Genomic DNA, 17,455 nt, shown 5'->3' with positions numbered 1-17,455 from the left:
AAACCCAAGGCAAGGTCACAGTGCAAATAGCTTCTCTCCCTTCATTATCTAAATCTAGAAACGGACACTGTGCTTGGAGAGGTCTCATTAAGCATTGTTATAGAGGAACAACCAGATTAAAGAGTTGTTACCTGACTCACAGACCACTGCCGGGATTGTTGCTATTTGATTTTCTCCATCTCTAGGCCCTAAACCTAATCTATCCATCTCCATCCCTAGATCCTAGACAGTAGCTAAAGTAGATTGAGACAGGAGGGGGAGCTCTCGCTGCACCTACCATGGAGGAAAGGGAGCTGTGTGGGAGCACTGTTTAGCAAAGCAGGGAGAAGCTGGGGAACTCCTATCTCAGCAGAGGAGGGGGTGCCATACTTCTCCCACAACTGCCTCTTTGTTTAATTCTTGATTCTAGACTATCCCATCTCGATTCATCCCTGGATCCTAGTATCTCTCTGTCTCTACCTAATCCATCTCTATTTGTATTTGCTGTTGATCACTAGGAGATGCTCACATTGTCTACCTTTATTCAGTGTCAGGAGGTAAGCTCTTTGGGGCAGGGACCGGTTTTTATGTATGGTATTAGAGAACACTCCAAAAACAAACTAATACAATATTACAATATTTTTTAAAAAATAGAAGTTGTAAACAGTAGATATTCCTCCAGCCCTTGTTAACAACAGGGAGAGGAAAGGACAGAGCATCCATATCCAAGACACTGGTGGTATTTCAGGATCATAAAATAAATGTCCTGGTCCCTTGTAAACACTGGAAGCAAATGAGTGCTCCAGTCCATAGAAAAGGACCTAATCAAGTCTAGATCAGTTTGGCTAGAAGCAGTCTCCATAAAACTATGCCTTTCAGGGCAAATCACTTCAAGGCAGCATGTGCAAAATGTATCAGTCCCAAGAGAAAATGAATAAACAGCACAAGGGACATAGGATTGGTTTCCAAGATATTAATAGACTGGAAGACTCATGGAGCCAGGTGCATAGAGTTTACTTGGCACCCAAATGCGTAAGAGGAGAGGCTATTTTCCCTTCCAGTTTTCACAGTGACAGTTGCTGTGTTCCAGATTAAATCGATTGAGAATGGATAATATCACAGTTTAATAAGGATTTTAGCAATCTCTTTCATAATGTTGACTACGCTGTTCATAAATTGAAGAGGAAGGATGCAGAGAAGATGCCAGGGTTCGTTTAGCTGTCATTTTTCATTTGACCTTGTGGTCTTGTCATGTCTGTAGGGAAGGGAGATAGGGAGGGAATGCTGCCTTGTGCTATATTGTGGGTCTGGGATGCAGCTCAGTGCTCACGGCCACATAGGGTATAAAAGGAGGCACCTAAGAGCAGGAGGAGAACCCCAAAGTCTGGTGTGAGATCACTCATCAGAGCGAAAGGATTTGGCCTTGGCCAGGAAGAGTTCCCATTCTAGAAGACTGCAGGTCTGTGGCATGTGAAGGATGGAGCAGATTCTAAAAGAGATGATGGAAGGAGAAAAGGGGGCAGTCTTTAGAGGGAAGTAAGAAAGTTCAGTTTTGGCAGTGGTTCATCCAGGAAGAGAAATGGAATATAGAGCCTTTTGCCATTAAGTCACTGGTTCAAATCCAGCCAAGATCAGTAATGCCTAAATGCCAGACTTTCCAGTGGCCTCTGTTAAATGAGTCTGGTGATGCAAGTCTGGTTCAGAGAAGACAATTGTCACCATCACAGTTAAAACTACACTGCAACCTTGGTAGCAGTTTCAGTACAAAAGACAAGGACTTAAGTAGGCCTTGTGGACTGAACTGCCATCTGATCACTAGTGATGGTCCTTCTAAGCAACAGTTAAACCACATTGACAAGGCGGTAGGGAGAAAGTTTCTGCGGTAGCTGCTCATGCTGGTCTGAGGATAAATAGAGAACTTTCTTCTCCAGAGCTATTAACCATGCGGCTTTTACTAGTGCTAATTTTATGCACACAAAGCCTTGGATTTCCTCGTCATTGGACATTCTGTCTTCTATGGGAGTCTCTTGCTTCCTGGGCTTGAAATATTTGAAAGGACTGCAGAAGCAGCATATTTCCCCCTCCGAAAAAATAGCTCAACAGCAACACTCTAGTCAATTTAGGAGTTGTGCTGACGGGGCCCTTTTTCTGCCAAAAGCATAGTAGTCACAACACATGGTGGACTTCAGCCTTCTAGATCTCTGCGCTATACCCACCCAGGAATAAATTAATCCCCACTAATTCATTTTTTGCATTCGGAATAAGTTATTTTCAAGCACCATAAAGTCATTTTGAGGAATTAATGACTAGCAATTGGGAAAAAAGGGAAATTCTGTAATCTCCCATTTCTTCCTTAGTCATCCCAGTCATTTCAGTTCAGAATTCTTTCTTTCTGTAAATATTTGATATGGGCTCTATTATTGTATTTAGCTGAAAGGGCCCTTCTTATCCCAAACCCAGCTACAAATCAGAGCCACTTCCTTGTTTGCCACATGATCTTGCTCATTGGAGCATTTGATTAAGCTTGACCTTTTACTAACTCCTAAAATGATTTCAGTCACCATAAATCTAAGGAGGAAACACCTAGGTGAATGATTAGTGGGCCAGTAAGTTTTCTGCCACTCAGTCACTCCCCAAAAATATAGTCATAAAAATATTGACGAAAGCTATTCAACTATTTAAAGAACAGAACCTGAAGTTTCAGCATATTCCGTGCATGAATCATAGAATATTAGGGTTGGAAGAGATCTCAGGAGATCATCTAGTCCAATCCTCTGCTCAAAGCAGGACCAACACCAAGTAAATCATCCCAGCCAAGGCTTTGTCAAGCCGGGCCTTAAAAACCTCTAAGGATGGAGATTCCACCACCTCCGTAGGGAACCCATTCCAGTGCTTCACCACCCTCCTAGTGAAACAGTGTTTCCTAATATCCAACCTAGACCTCCCCCACTGCAACTTGAGACCATTACTCCTTGTTCTGTCATCTGCCACCACTGAAACAGACGAGTTCCATCCTCTTTGGAACCCCCCTTCAGGTAGTTGAAGACTGCTATGTATGGTGGGGGATGGTTACAGACTGATGTCTGGTTTCATCTCTGGGGAATGATCTACTAATTTTTAATATAACCCCCGTAAACATTAATTGGTAAATTGTTTAATAAATTCACAGTATCCTCTATAACTGATGATACATATATTGCTAGATGTGGCTTCATTTTCCTGGTCACCCTACCCTACCTTTGGTTATTTCCTTATGATTTGTGGTGAGGCATATTAAATCTAGAGGGAAAAAAAGACAGCAGATAAGGTAAATGTAAAGATTTAGAGCGACATTTATGAAGCACAGTTAAGAAAAGAGTTGGCTGGTACTTAAAGAGCTGCAACACCCATCTCTTAAAAGCTCTTTTACGTGCCTTTATATCAGGTAAAGTACCAAGCAGCCTAACAAACGACGATCTCTAAAGTCAATGGGACTATGCACACTAGCAAGCACGAGGTTGGGTAGTAAGTATTTGTAGGATTGGGCCCTAAAGTTGTATGGTTTTCAGAGTAGTTCATTGTAGTTGCAGCAAGGAACACACAGGGAATTCAGAAACTGCCCTAATGTCCCATATTGAATTTCCTAAGAAAAATGCAAGGAACAGAAATTCTTCAGGGAATAGGGGCACCAACCTACATTATATTCCAATCTTCTGCAAATGGCTTTGTTGGGATGCACAGATTCACCATTTTAAAATAATTGAGAATATTACTTTTTTAATAAATAAATAAATAAAAATAAATAATGCAATACTCCATCATCTATACCCAGGAGCAAGTGCCTGGGGATCCCTCACTTGAGCGTCCGAATGAGATCCAGAGTCACAGATACACTCTAGTCTCAGATACATAGTTCACCTTTGTTACATAAAATAAAGCAAAAATGGATATTTAAGCCCTTTCAATAAGTGGCCTATAACAGTGGAGTTGCTCACATTTCTTCTATATTAATCTTCCAAGACCCCTGTCTCTTCCCCCAAAGTCCCTACAATGTCAGGGATCCCATTTTTCAAACAAAACCCAGTAGCACACACATTGTGTGGTTGAGATACTGGATCGCTGGAATGGGTTGGCTCCATTTTGAGGACAGAAAAGTTATATGAAAATTACTTGACAGAGGTCTCAGAGGGAATCCCAACAGGTGATTACCAGGAACATCAATTTAAAGAGATTTTCAGACTATTTTATTGTGAAAAATAGAAGTTATTCATAATTAAAACTCTACTACTGAACTTTAGGGCCCCAAAATTGAATTATACATTACATTAACTAAAAAAAGAGTGTGATTGACTGCCGTGCAGCATATCTCAGAAAGTATTAGTGCCCAATTCCTGTCACCATTATGCTAAGTAATTGGCTTTCATGTGACTAATCACAGAGTAAGGTACTATTCAATGTAGTAAGAATGTCAGTAACACACTCTCAGTGCTGAGTGTGAGGTCTACAGGAACTGCTCACAGCCTAGGGAAAAAAAAATAATCAGGAATTCTTCTAGCAATAGCTCAGATGCGGGACAATGTCCCATGGCAGCTTTCAGCTTATAAACAGCTTTTCCATGTAAGGTGAATCCATTCTGCTTGTGGTCCTTGCCACTTGGGCACACGTGCTCCCCTCTTGTTCACCTCATTGTTCACACATCTTCACATAACAAAACACAGCATGAGAGCTGCCAGGGCACTGTGTTGTTTGCATGAAAGCCAATACACGCAGGGAAGAATGTCAGAAAAGGCCTCAGAGAACATCTTCCCTCTACTTGTACAAGGGAAGTCATTCTCTTCTGACTTCTACCATGTCATAAATGTATGACCATAGACCAGGGGTGGCCAAACTTACCGACCATCTGAGTCGCATACGACAATCTTCAGAAGTTCAAGAGCTGGGGTGCACCTGCTGGGGCGCCAGCCCCACGGGAGGTGCTTCCCAGGGCTCAGGGCTTCAGCCCTGCTCCTGCTGAAGCCCTGAGACCCCCCCCTCCCCACTGGGCAGAAGCCCCTACCCCACCACCCTGCTGCAAGGTAGAGATCTTGAGTTCTCCCCCTGCCCCCCACCCCCAGCCTGATAGGTGAAGAATGGGCAGGGGCTATGGGAGCCACACTTTAATGGTAAACGAGCCGTCACCCCTGCCATAGACTAACATTACTGTTACTTTCTAGCATGATACTAATATTGTTTGGCATTATCTAGTCATTTTCCTGTGTAGAATTAAATCAAACACACACCATTCAATGTCATAACTAATTTAAAATGTGAGCTTTTCTATTCATTTCTAGTCAATGCACTAATTTTACCTTTCTCTCAACTGAATGCATCTGTGGCATGTATGGTCCTAGTCACAAGTCACTTGGATCAACTTTTACTTAGCAGAGGTTGCATTTTAAGCAGTTTTAACTTATCCTTGCTAAATAAACAAGCATATTTTGGGACATAATTTGGCCTTAGTTTCAAACTGAGCCATGAATGAAGTTAGCTGAACATGGAACAGAGTGGGCTCTTTCATACCCTTGGGATTCTTTTGCATTTCCATAAACTCATCCAAATTACAGGACTACAGAGGACATTTTCTGTTTCACTAACTAAGGACTGTTAAAACATAACATAAAAGGGAAATATTTTAAAATAACTGGAACAGCAATGAAACACACATGGACAAAGCAGCATCAAGAGGTAAGAACAGGTGCTTGGGAATCAGGAATTCTGTGTTCTGTTTCCAGCTCGGTCGCAGACTCACGATGTGGGCTTGGACATAACACTTCAACACTCCTGGCCTCCATTTTCCTATTTGCAGAGTGAGGATAATAATGCCAGCCTCCCTTATAGGGTTGTGTGGCAGCATTAATATTGGAAAACACTGACATCTTTTGATAAAAGGTACTAAGGAAGAGCAAAGTGGAAGTATAAAGAACTGTGTTGTTCTTGTGATGGAGCAAACTATAACTATTTTACAGCACTTCCCCAGGTGTCTCAAAGCAATTTAGAAAGCAATAAATTCAGTACTGGTCCTCCAGTGCCGGCAGAGGCAGCAGCCAACAACATTGGACCCGATGTTACTGTCAGCAACACAGAGCAGATCCCATTTGTTTTTGGCTGAAACACAGTGACACACAATTTGATTGTTATAGTTTTATTAAGTCATGAACTGGTTACCCCTTCATGTACATCAATTACACAAACAGATATAGGCCCTGATGGTGCGACTGGCTTCAAACAGGCAGACCCCTGCACCTGCCCAGATCTAGCTGCAAAAAAATAAACAGCAGCTGTACTTTTTTTTAAGTACATCAGAAGCGGGAAGCCTGCCAAATAATAAGTGGGGCCACTGGATGATCAAGGTGCTAAAGGAGCACTCAAGGAAAACTAGGCCATTACCAAGAAGCTAAATGAATTCTTTGCATCAATCTTCACTGCAAAGGATGTGAGGGAGATTCCCACACCCGAGCCTCTCTTTTTAGGTAACAAATCGAAGATTGAAGTGTCAATAGAGGAGGTTGTGGAACAAATTGATAAATTAAACAATAGTAAATAACCAGAAGCAGATGGTATTCGCCCAAGAGGTCTGAAGAAACTCAGACATGAAATTGCAGAACTACTAACTACAGTATATTACCTATAGCTTCTGGACCAGATGACTGGCGGGTAGCTAATGTGATATCAATTTTTAAAAAAAGGTTTCATAGGCGATCCTGGCAATTATAGGCGGGTAAGCCTAACTTCAGTACCAGGCAAATTGGTTGAAACTAGGGTTAGTAAAGAACAGAATTATCAGACACATAGATGAACAAGAGATGTTGGGAAAGAGTCAACACAATTTTTGTAAAGGGAAATCATGCCTCACCAATCTGTTAGAATTCTTTGAGGGGGGACAAACATGCGGACAAGGTTGATTCAGTGTATACAGTGTACTTGGGCTTTCAAGTATAAGAAAGAAAGAAAGCCCGCAAGAAAGGCTCTTGAGCAAAGTAGGCAGTCATTGAATAAGAGGAAAGGTTCTCCTATGGATCGGTAATTGGTTAAAAGATAAGAAGCAAAGGGTAGGAATAAACAGGAATGAAAAAAATCAGTTTTCACAATGGAGAGAGGTAAATAACAGTGTCCCCAAAGTATCTGTATTGGGACCAGTGCTGTTCAACATATTCATAAATTATCTGGAAAAAGGAGAAACAGGGAGGTGCAAAGTTTCCAGACAATACTCAAGATAGCTAGGTCCAAAGCAGACTACAAAGAGATATCACAAAAATGGATGACTGGGCAACAAAATGGCAGGTGAAATTCAGTGTTGATAAATGCAATGCAACGCACATAGGAAAACATAATCCCAAGTACACATACAAAATAATGGGGTCAAAATTAGCTGTTACCACTCAAGAAAGAGATCTTGGAGTCATCATGGATAGTTCTCTGAAAACATCTGCTCAGTGTGCAACAACAGTGAAAAAAGTTAACAAACTATTAGGAACTGTTAGGAAAGGGATAGTTAATAAATCAAAAAATATCACAATGCAACTAAATAAATCCATGGTATGCCCCCACCTTGAATACTCCTTGTAGTTCTGGTCACCCTATCTCAAAAAAAAAAAAAAAAAAAGATATTTTGGATTTGGAAAAAGTAAAGAGAAGGGTAACAAAAATGATGAGGGATATGGAACAGCTTCCATAGAAGGAGAGATTAGAAGACTGGCACTATTCATCTTGAAAAAAAGATGACTAACAGGGGATATGATAGAAGTGTATAAATTCATGACTGGTATGGAGAAAGCGAATAAGGAAATGTAATTTAGCCCTTCACAAAACACAAGAACCAGTGGTCACCCTAGGAAATTAATAGGCAGCATATTTAAAACAAGCATAAGGAAATACTTGTTCACACATCAACCCATGGAACTCGGTGCCAGGGGATGTTGTGAAGACCAAAAGCATAACTGGGTTAAAAAAAGAATTAGGTAAATTCATGGGGACTAGGTTATTTCATATAGCCAGGATGGTCAGGGATGCAACCCCATGCTCTGGGTGTGCCTAATCCTTTCAGTGCTAGAAGCTGGGATTGGATGATGGGGGGGTTGATCAATCAAAGTGCTCTGTTCTGTTCACTCCCTCTGGAGCATATGGCATCAGTCACTGAGGGAAGACAGATACTGGGCTAGATGGACCATTGGTCTGTCTCAGCATTGCCAATCTTATGTTTTCTTATGTTCAGGCATGGGACCAGGGAATCTTGCAGTGAAGTGCTGCAGGAGCCCAGTTCTGCAGTCCTGAAATCAATGGGAGTTTTACCTGTATAAGAACTCTGGCTCTGAGCCTTAAAGGAGCTGCACAATCCAGCGGTATAAGTGATGCATGCAACGACGGACAACATTCTAAAATGTAGCTACAGTAGATCCAGTGTAAAGTTTTAAAGAATACTTTAGCACTGAGCATATTTCTATCTTACAGAAATTTCCATTTCATATTTACTGGCTATATGAAATAACAGTCAATTACAGCCTCTAAAGAGTACAAGCTGTCTTCTAATTATGAAACTATGTGCCATTTTGTACATACGGCTGTGATCAGCATGGTCTGAAAAAAGGAGGCTTTAGATATCATTTTGAACTATTCAGTTACTGAAATGGAATTTTCAGAGCCTGCCAAAATGAATCCTATTCAGTCTGATGCAACAGGTGTTGGAATTCCAGCAGCTGCCTGCAACCCACATCTGGTAACAGTTAGGAGTTTAAAGGAAGTTCTGTAAGAACTGCTTATATATAAAAACTATTTATTGGTGAAATCTATGAGCCATATTCAGTCACCACTTGGACTTCACATAGCTCAGATTTTTTTTATAAGTTTAAAAAAATTGGAATTCTGCTCTTCATGAAATTTCAGGAATCGCAGGCACTGTTTGATAGCATGTGTGATTGGTGTGATGGTGTGTGTGTGTGTCATGGAAGGAATACAGTTTATTGAACAAGGTGCAGATACATTTAAGTTGGTTCAGAAGAGATCAAAATTACATGGTGACTGTATACATCCTCTCATACCCACTTATCACTCCACAAGAGAAAAAGCAATTCTATCCCTAGGGCTTTTACCACCTATAAAGACACCATAACAATAACGTTTGATTTACAGGTAATGATTGGCCAAACAATACCAGTTATCACTAAACACTCTAAATATGGGACTCCTGAGCACTGGTATTCTAGGCTCCTCCTCCCGCCTGACATTCTTACTCACTTAAATGGGACTATTTACTCACAAGAGTAAAGACTGGAGGATCAGGCCCTTAATTATACTCGTTTGTGCTGGGCCTTAATGCTCTGTCTCCTGTTCATTTGTGCACCACTCTAACCTGCTAGGGCGCTTTTGTGGCTTCAAGTCTCGAAAGTCCCAGCTCCATAGCCAAGTTGTAGTGTGAACCTGAATGGGAAGTGGTGGGCACTGGCTGGTAAAACCCACATCTTAGTCTGATTGCTTGGAAAGGTTCATAGCCATTGACCTGTGTAGTTACTGGCCACTTTTGACAAAATTCAGCTAAAATCAAATTGAGTTTGGTATCTGATAGGCTTCAAAAGAGGCCACTTCTTCTTCCCTTGCAGGAAGATTGACTCAGTGATCTGCTAGCGATTTCGTTTCTTCAACTACTCTGATCAGCACAGTAGGGCATAGACATTTCCAGTGACTTGGGAGCTGTTTTTATTTTAAACATGGACAATATGCAAAGGGATGATGGGTTTCAGAGGAGCAGCTGTGTTAGTCTGTATTTGCAAAAAGAAAAGGAGTACTAGTGGCACCTTAGAGACTAACCAATTTATTTGAGCATAAGCTTTCGTGAGCTACAGCCCACTTCATCAGATGCATGCAGTGGAAAATACAGTGAGGAGATTTATATACACACAGAACATGAAAAAATGGGTGTTATCATACACACCGTAAGGAGAGTGATCACTTAAGATAAGCTATTACCAGCAGAAGAGTGGGGAGGGAGGGTGGGGGGAAGACCTTTTGTAGTTATAATCAAGGTGGGCCTTTTCCAGCAGTTAACAGGAACGTCCGAGGAGCAGTGGGGGGAGGGGAGGGAATAAACATGGGGAAATAGTTTTAATTTGTGTAATGACCCATCCACTCCCAGTCTCTATTTAAGCCTAAATTAATAGTATCCAATTTGCAATTTAATTCCAATTCAGCAGTTTCTCGCTGGAGTCTGGATTTTAAGTTTTTTTGTTTTAAGATAGCGACCTTCATGTCTGTATTTGCGTGACCAGAGAGATTGAAGTGTTCGCCGACTGGTTTATGAATGTTATAATTTTTGACATCTGATTTGTGTCCATTTATTCTTTTACGTAGAGACTGTCCAGTTTGACCAATGTACATGGCAGAGGGGCATTGCTGGCACATGACAGCATATATCACATTGGTAGATGCACAGGTGAATGAGCCTCTGATAGTGTGGCTGATGTTATTAGGCCCTGTGATGGTGTCCCCTGAATAGATATGTGGACACAGTTGGCAATGGGCATTGTTGCAAGGAGGATGGGGTTTCTTCCAGTTTGGGAAGTGACAAGAAGAGCCCACAGGCTGCTAGTGTTTAGGGTCAGGCTTCGGTTTATGGTCTATCATGTATCAGAGTGATCAGGCTTTTCTTACTCTGCAATCCGCACTTATAACTGTGGTATCTAAGAGCCACAGAAAGACAGCTGCATTTCATGCAGTCGAAGCTATAGAGGCTGGAAATCTGTTATATTGAGGAGCTGCATCAAGACATACCACCTCCCACAAGCGAGAGGTACTGCAAGAATAAAGCTGTGCTCTGCTTGTCCTATCCCTACAGCAGGATACAAAAAGTCTTAAGAGACAAAACAGCAGCAGCAGCGCTGCAAGTGACAAAGCCTCAACCCTCTACACGTGATCTTAGCCAAAAGGGCACTTTTGCAGAAACTCTCTATTCCTTTATGTTTAGCCTTAACTATTCCCAGTGAAACCCTATCAGGACTGCATGGGAGTGACTGTGAATTTTGTCTAAAATATCTGCAATACTTCTTACATAACCAGATCCCTCCCTTTGTATTATGGAGAGGCAGCTGCAATCAGCTTTCATTATAAAGCCCCATTTTAGCCCTGCAACTTTGGCTTAGAAAATGGGTTTATTGGGTACATTGACAGACGTACTTCAAAGACAGATAATCATTCCTGCAAAGTTTTAAGAATATTCATCAGACTGTTGGAGTTATAGCTAACTATACAAGTTACCCTGATTTGAAATTTTGACTCCTGATCTACCATTTGTCTCCTTGAGCTCAAAAATGGCTTTTTGGCATTCCCTCAAACATTCCAAGCATAGACTATATTTGAAGATAATAGGTTATAGTTAAACAAAGCCATGCATGACTTCTGTTGTGGATAATTAGGGGCCCAATCCTGCTTTCATTAGATTTCAAAGGGTTTTTTTGCCATTGATTTTGCCAGGATCTTAAATTTACACATGCACATCCTGAATAAACGAATGGAATAGAAATCTTAATTTCAGTCATTTCATACTATCATTTCTCAGTTAACTTTTAAACGGTCACATCTGTGGCAAAAAAATGCACTAAATTGACTGATTTAACCAATATTTTGTTCTCTCTCCTCTGTTATGGAAAGGAGGCTGTATTTTTAAGTTAAATTGCTACATTTACTCCTCTACGTATATCTGATGCACAAATAGGTAACTGCAGAACAAGCAACAGCAGGCTGGCTCTGCCATATTAATGGAAACATTTCTCACACAACTAGTAAAAAAACCACCTCTTTTTTAGAAAAATCAAACTGCAATGTCAGTTGCGTTGTAAGGAGCAGTAAAAACAAGACTGATCCTGCCTCTCAGGAATGCAACCAACTCTGGAACAAAATTACAAGGAAAAGATAATTACAGAGCATGTTCAAAATAAGAATGTGATCTGAGTGGCACATAATAAAAGGATAACAATATCCAGAACATTATTATACAATGCTGATGAATGTATGCCTATTAATCATCCACAGAACATAACAATCTGATCTTTCTGTAATGTAAAATTATATTTTGAAGGCTCATATACTTTGAAATATTAATGACAAATTATTTGTGGAAAAGGATGCTGATTTATAACAGGTATTAGGACACAGTATAGCTTAAAAGTAGCTTTAAAGAGTTACACATTGCCACATTAAATAAGAGAAAAACAGAAATGGGAGGGAGAAATGAAGTGATGTATGGAATGGAGAAAAAGACATTTTCAGCTGGGATTTCAAAGTGGAGATTCAGTGTAAGAGATGGCAAAATCCTGAAAGAAGGTGGCACTCCCAATCAGCAGTTAAGTTTGAATGTGTAGGAGTAGGCAAGAATAACCTGGAAGGTCCAAGAGATATGCTACACCAAGTCCATAAAGGGTTTAACGACAACAAGGAGCCAATGGAGTAGTTTGAGGATGGGGTAAATGTAGCCGCACATCAGGTGAGCACCTGAATTCTGGAGAGGCTGAACACTGGGACTTTGGAAGGATTCCAAGGAGGAAGATGCTGTAGTCAATATGTAAATGATTTCAGCAGAGGAGTCCTGGTAGTAGCATACATAGGCAGTGTTGTAAAAATAGCAATAGGCAGATTTGCAGACATGGGCAGTTAGGGAGAACAGGAGAGTTCAGAGTCAAGCAGGCTGTCAGAATGAGAGAGAAATTGCAAAAGGAAAAAGCAAGTAAAAGGAAGGAAAGAGGAGATGGGGCTATATTTAAAGGAGACTCCTTTTGCCCACAGGAATAGCATCTTCTTCAGAGAAGTTTTGCAGCTTCATCTTAGCTGAAGAAAGTTAGTTTCTTGCTCAAGGCAGAGAGTATGACCAGAAAGAGTTCACTATAAGAAGGCAAAACTAATGAACAGATGAATGTCATCAGAGTAAAGCTAGTAGTTAAAGGGAGAGCTAAGCAGTCCAAAAAAAAGAGATAAGTGAGGTCAACATTCTGGGATGCAGAAAAGGAGATCAGGTCTTGGCACAGAGGAGTCACTACCTGATACAGAAGGAAAAAAGTAGCCAGCTTGGTAGAAGCAGAACCCTGACAAGAGAGATTGTAATGTGTCTCAAGAAAACAGCGCAATGGTTTATATTAAAATTGTTGCCCTACTTTTAGATTGAACTGGATCGCAAACTACATTATAGTCTTCAACAAGGTTCTAAGAAGAGCTCTCCCTACCACCGGAACTTGCTTTTTTTGGGGGGCCGTGTGTGGAAAATTTATCTAAGAAAACTAACTACAGCCTACAAAAAAAGAAAATGAGTACTTGTGGCACCTTAGAGACTAACAAATTTATTTTTGAGCATAAGCTTTCGTAAGCTACGGTTCACTTCATAGGATGCATTCAGTAGAAAATACAGTGGGGAGATTTATATACATAGAGAACATGAAACAATGGGTGTTACGATACACACTGTAATGAGAGTGATCAGGTAAGGGGAGCTATTAACAGCAGGAGAGCGGGGGGGGGGGGAGGAGACAGACCTTTTGTAGTGATAATCAAGGTGGGCGATTTCCAGCAGTTGACAAGAACATCGGGGTGGGGGTGGGGAATAAACATGGGGAAATAGTTTTACTTTGTGTAATGACCCATCCATTCCCAATCTTTATTCAAGCCTAAGTTAATTGTATCCAGCTTGCAAATTAATTCCAATTTAGCAGTCTCTCGTTGGAGTCTGTTTTTGATGGTTTTTTGTTGAAGAATTGCAACTTACTACAGTCTGTTGTTTTGCTAGTGTAGTTCTCAGGCCTATTTGGCCCATGGAGCACCATGTCCTGTAGTACAGTATTTAAAATACTACATTTTTGTTTTTCATATAGAATTTTCTTTTGGATGGTTCATCTGCAGCTTGGGGAAACCTATAGGAAAGCAGCAAGGGAAAGCCCAGGATTTTCAGAAAATATAAAAAGCATTTCTGCAAATGACTGCTTAAAAAGAAAAAAGATTCATCAAAGGCAGGTGGTGAAGAAAAAGTTAATTGCTTTGCTCAACAATTTGGCTATCAGTTCAAGTACTGAAAACAAGCTTATACAGAGACAGTTTAATTAAACCTGATTAATTCACAGTTAGGCTACAAAGGAATGGAAACACTTAATTAGCAGCTAGTAAATGCAGCTGGAGAAGGTGTCTAAATCAGGGATTTGTGGAAGGGTGACCTAAGACCTAGAAGGGAGTGGGGGTAAAGCTTGCCTCATCACACAGAATTTGTAAGTTCTGTAACTTCTACATATCCAACAGCTGCAAAAATGCTCCAGGGAATAAAATTTCAACAGCAACATTAACTCAACAAAACCTACATAGGAAGGCTCAGCAAAAAGGCTACCATGTGCAATCTTAAAGTTCTCTCTTGCTTGCTCCCTTTCAGGTGGCATCCAAGGACGCAAAAGGACAATTCCTGCCAATTCAGATTTCACATGCTTAAAGGCACAACAAGACCCAGCACTTGGAACACAAAATTGTACATCCCACTCTCTGCCAATTTGATGGTTCCTTTCTGGCATCTTCTGAAAGGCACCAGTGTAAGCATGGAGGCTTGGGAGAGGAGAAAACTGGTTTGCTTGGTGCAAGTAGGGGGACTTCTAGCTGAAACTTGCTTAGATGTGAACCTGAGTGCATCTCTTAGTCAGCAAGGGAGATTAATTTATAACTAGATTTCTGAGGAACTGTTTTCTTTCATACTTGCCATGTGTTGTTGATGTTTTAAAAATCTGTCCATATTATTTGAACACAAAGGAAAAAAGTGTATAGAGCACCCCAGTGTTTTATGTTTCCCTAGTTCAGTAACAAACAGATTTAATGCAACTTTGCCCAAAAGTAACTTGTTCTATTTGGGAGAGACCAACTATGAAAAATTTCAACCCAAAAGGATTGTCTGAGAAATGTCATGGAGAAGTGTTTAGAATGGACTATGCCCAATGCAACCTGAACTACATAGAATCATAGAAGATTAGGGTTGGAAGAGACCTCGGGAGGTCATCTAGTCCAAACCCCTGCTCAAAGCAGGACTAACACCAACTAAATCATCCCAGCCCGGGCTTTGTCAAGCCGGGACTTAAAAACCTCTAAGGATGGAGATTCCACCACCTCCCTAGGGAACCCATTCCAGTGCTTCACCACTCTCCGAGTGAAATAGTGTTTCCTAATATCCAACAGGTTTCAGAGTAGCAGCCGTGTTAGTCTGTATTCGCAAAAAGAAAAGGAGTATTTGTGGCACCTTAGAGACTAACCAATTTATTTGAGCATGAGCTTTCGTGAGCTACAGCTCACTTCATCGGATGCATGCAGTGGAAAATACAGTGAGGATGTTTTTATACACACAGACCATGAAAAAATGGGTGTTTATTACTACAAAAGGTTTATCTAAATCTTTAGATAAGCTATTGCCAGCAGGAGAGTGGGGTGGGGGGAGAGAAAACCTTTTGTAGTGATAAAACACCCATTTTTTCATGGTCTGTGTGTATAAAAACATCCTCACTGTATTTTCCACTTTATGCATCCGATGAAGTGCGCTGTAGCTCATGAAAGCTTATGCTCAAATAAACTGGTTAGTCTCTAAGGTGCCACAAATACTCCTTTTCTTTTTGCTAATATCCAACCTAGACCTCCCCCACTGCAACTTGAGACCATTGCTCCTTGTTCTGTCATCTGCCACCACTGAGAACAGCTAAGCTCCATCCTCTTTGGAACAGCCCTTCAGGTAGTTGAGTGAGGGGGGATTTGATAGCAGCCTTCTTCTCTTCTGCAGACTAAACAATCCCAATTCCCTCAGCCTCTCCTTGTAAATCATGTGCCCCAGCCCCCTGATCATTTTCATTGCCCTCCACTGGACTCTCTCCCATTTGTCCACATCCCTTCTGTAGTGGGGGGGATGGCCAAAACTAGATGCAATACTCCAGATGTGGCCTCACCAGTGCTGAATGGAGGGGAATAATCACTTCCCTCGATCTGCTGGCAATGCTCTTACTAATGCAGCCCAATATGCTGTTAGCCTTCTTGGCAACACAGGCACACTGCTGACTCATATCCAGCTTCTCATCAACTGTAATCCCCAGGTCCTTTTCTGCAGAACTGCTGCTTAGCCAGTCGGTCCCCAACCTGTAGCGGTGCATGGGATTCTTCTGTCCTAAGTGCAGGACTCTGCACTTATCTGATGAGGTTCAACAAGGACTTCTTTCAGCCCAATCCTCCAATTTGTCTAGGTCACTTTGGACCCTATCCCTACCCTCCAGAATATTTACCTCTCCCCGCAGCTTAGTGTCATCCACAAACTTTCTGAGGGTGCAATCCATCCCATCATCGAGATCATTAAAAAGATGTTGAACAAAACCAGCCCCAAGACCGACCCCTGGGGCACTCTGCTTGATACCGGCTGCCAACTAGACATTGAGCCGTTGATCACTACCCATTGAGCCTGACAATCTAGCCAGCTTTCTATTCACTTTATAGTCCATTCATCCAATCCATACTTTTTTAACTTGCTGGCGAGAATACCGTGGGAGACTGTAACAAAAGCTTTGCTAAAGACAAGATATATCATGTCCACTGCTTTCCCATAGCCACAGAGCCAGTTCTCTCATCATAGAAGGCAATCAGGCTGACCAGGCATGACTTGCCCTTGGTGAATCCATGTTGACTGTTCCTAATCACCTTCCTCTCCTCCAAGTGCTTCAAAATGGTTTCCTTGAGGACCTGCTCCATGATTTTTCCAGGGACTGAGGTGAGGCTGACCGGTCTGTAGTTCCCCCGGTTCTCCTTCTTCCCTTTTTTAAAGATGGGCACTATATTTGCCTTTTTCCAATCATCTGGGACCTCCGGCAATTGCCACGAGTTTTCAAAGATAATGGCCAATGGCTCTGCAATCACATCACATTTAAAAGAGAACTAGATAAATTAATGGAGGTTAAGTCCATTAATGGCTATTAGCCAGGATGGGTAAGGAATGGTGTCCCTAGCCTCCGTTTGTCAGAGGGTGGAGATGGATGGCAGGAGAAAGATCACTTGAACGTTACCTATTAGGTTCACTCCCTCTGTGGCACCTAGCATTGGCCACTGTCGGCAGACAGGATACTGGGCTGGATGGACCTTTGGTCTGACCCAGTATGGCTGTTCTTATGTCCTTAAGGCAAATTTCTTTTCTTTTTTACAATGCTGTGCATATTGATGAGAGACTAAATAGGGGTGCATATTGATGAGAGACTAAATAGCTCTGGGCAGAGCCAAGCATGGTGCAGGCAGATATAGGGGTCAGCTCTGCCAGTGCGCTTCAGTCCTGTCCAACTCCCTGCTATTAGCATCCCAGACTTTCTCCTAGCTCTGCTGATGTACCTCAGTCCTGAACTGCAGAGCCCCAAGCTGTTCCCATCCTTGATATTCACGCTGCTCTGCCAGCGCATCTCGCTCTCCACCTCTCCCCCAGTAATCCCAGTCCTTCGCC

Source organism: Lepidochelys kempii, chromosome 25, assembly GCF_965140285.1.
Source record: "Lepidochelys kempii isolate rLepKem1 chromosome 25, rLepKem1.hap1, whole genome shotgun sequence".
Taxonomy (NCBI): domain Eukaryota; kingdom Metazoa; phylum Chordata; order Testudines; family Cheloniidae; genus Lepidochelys; species Lepidochelys kempii.
This window is presented reverse-complemented; position numbering follows the sequence as displayed.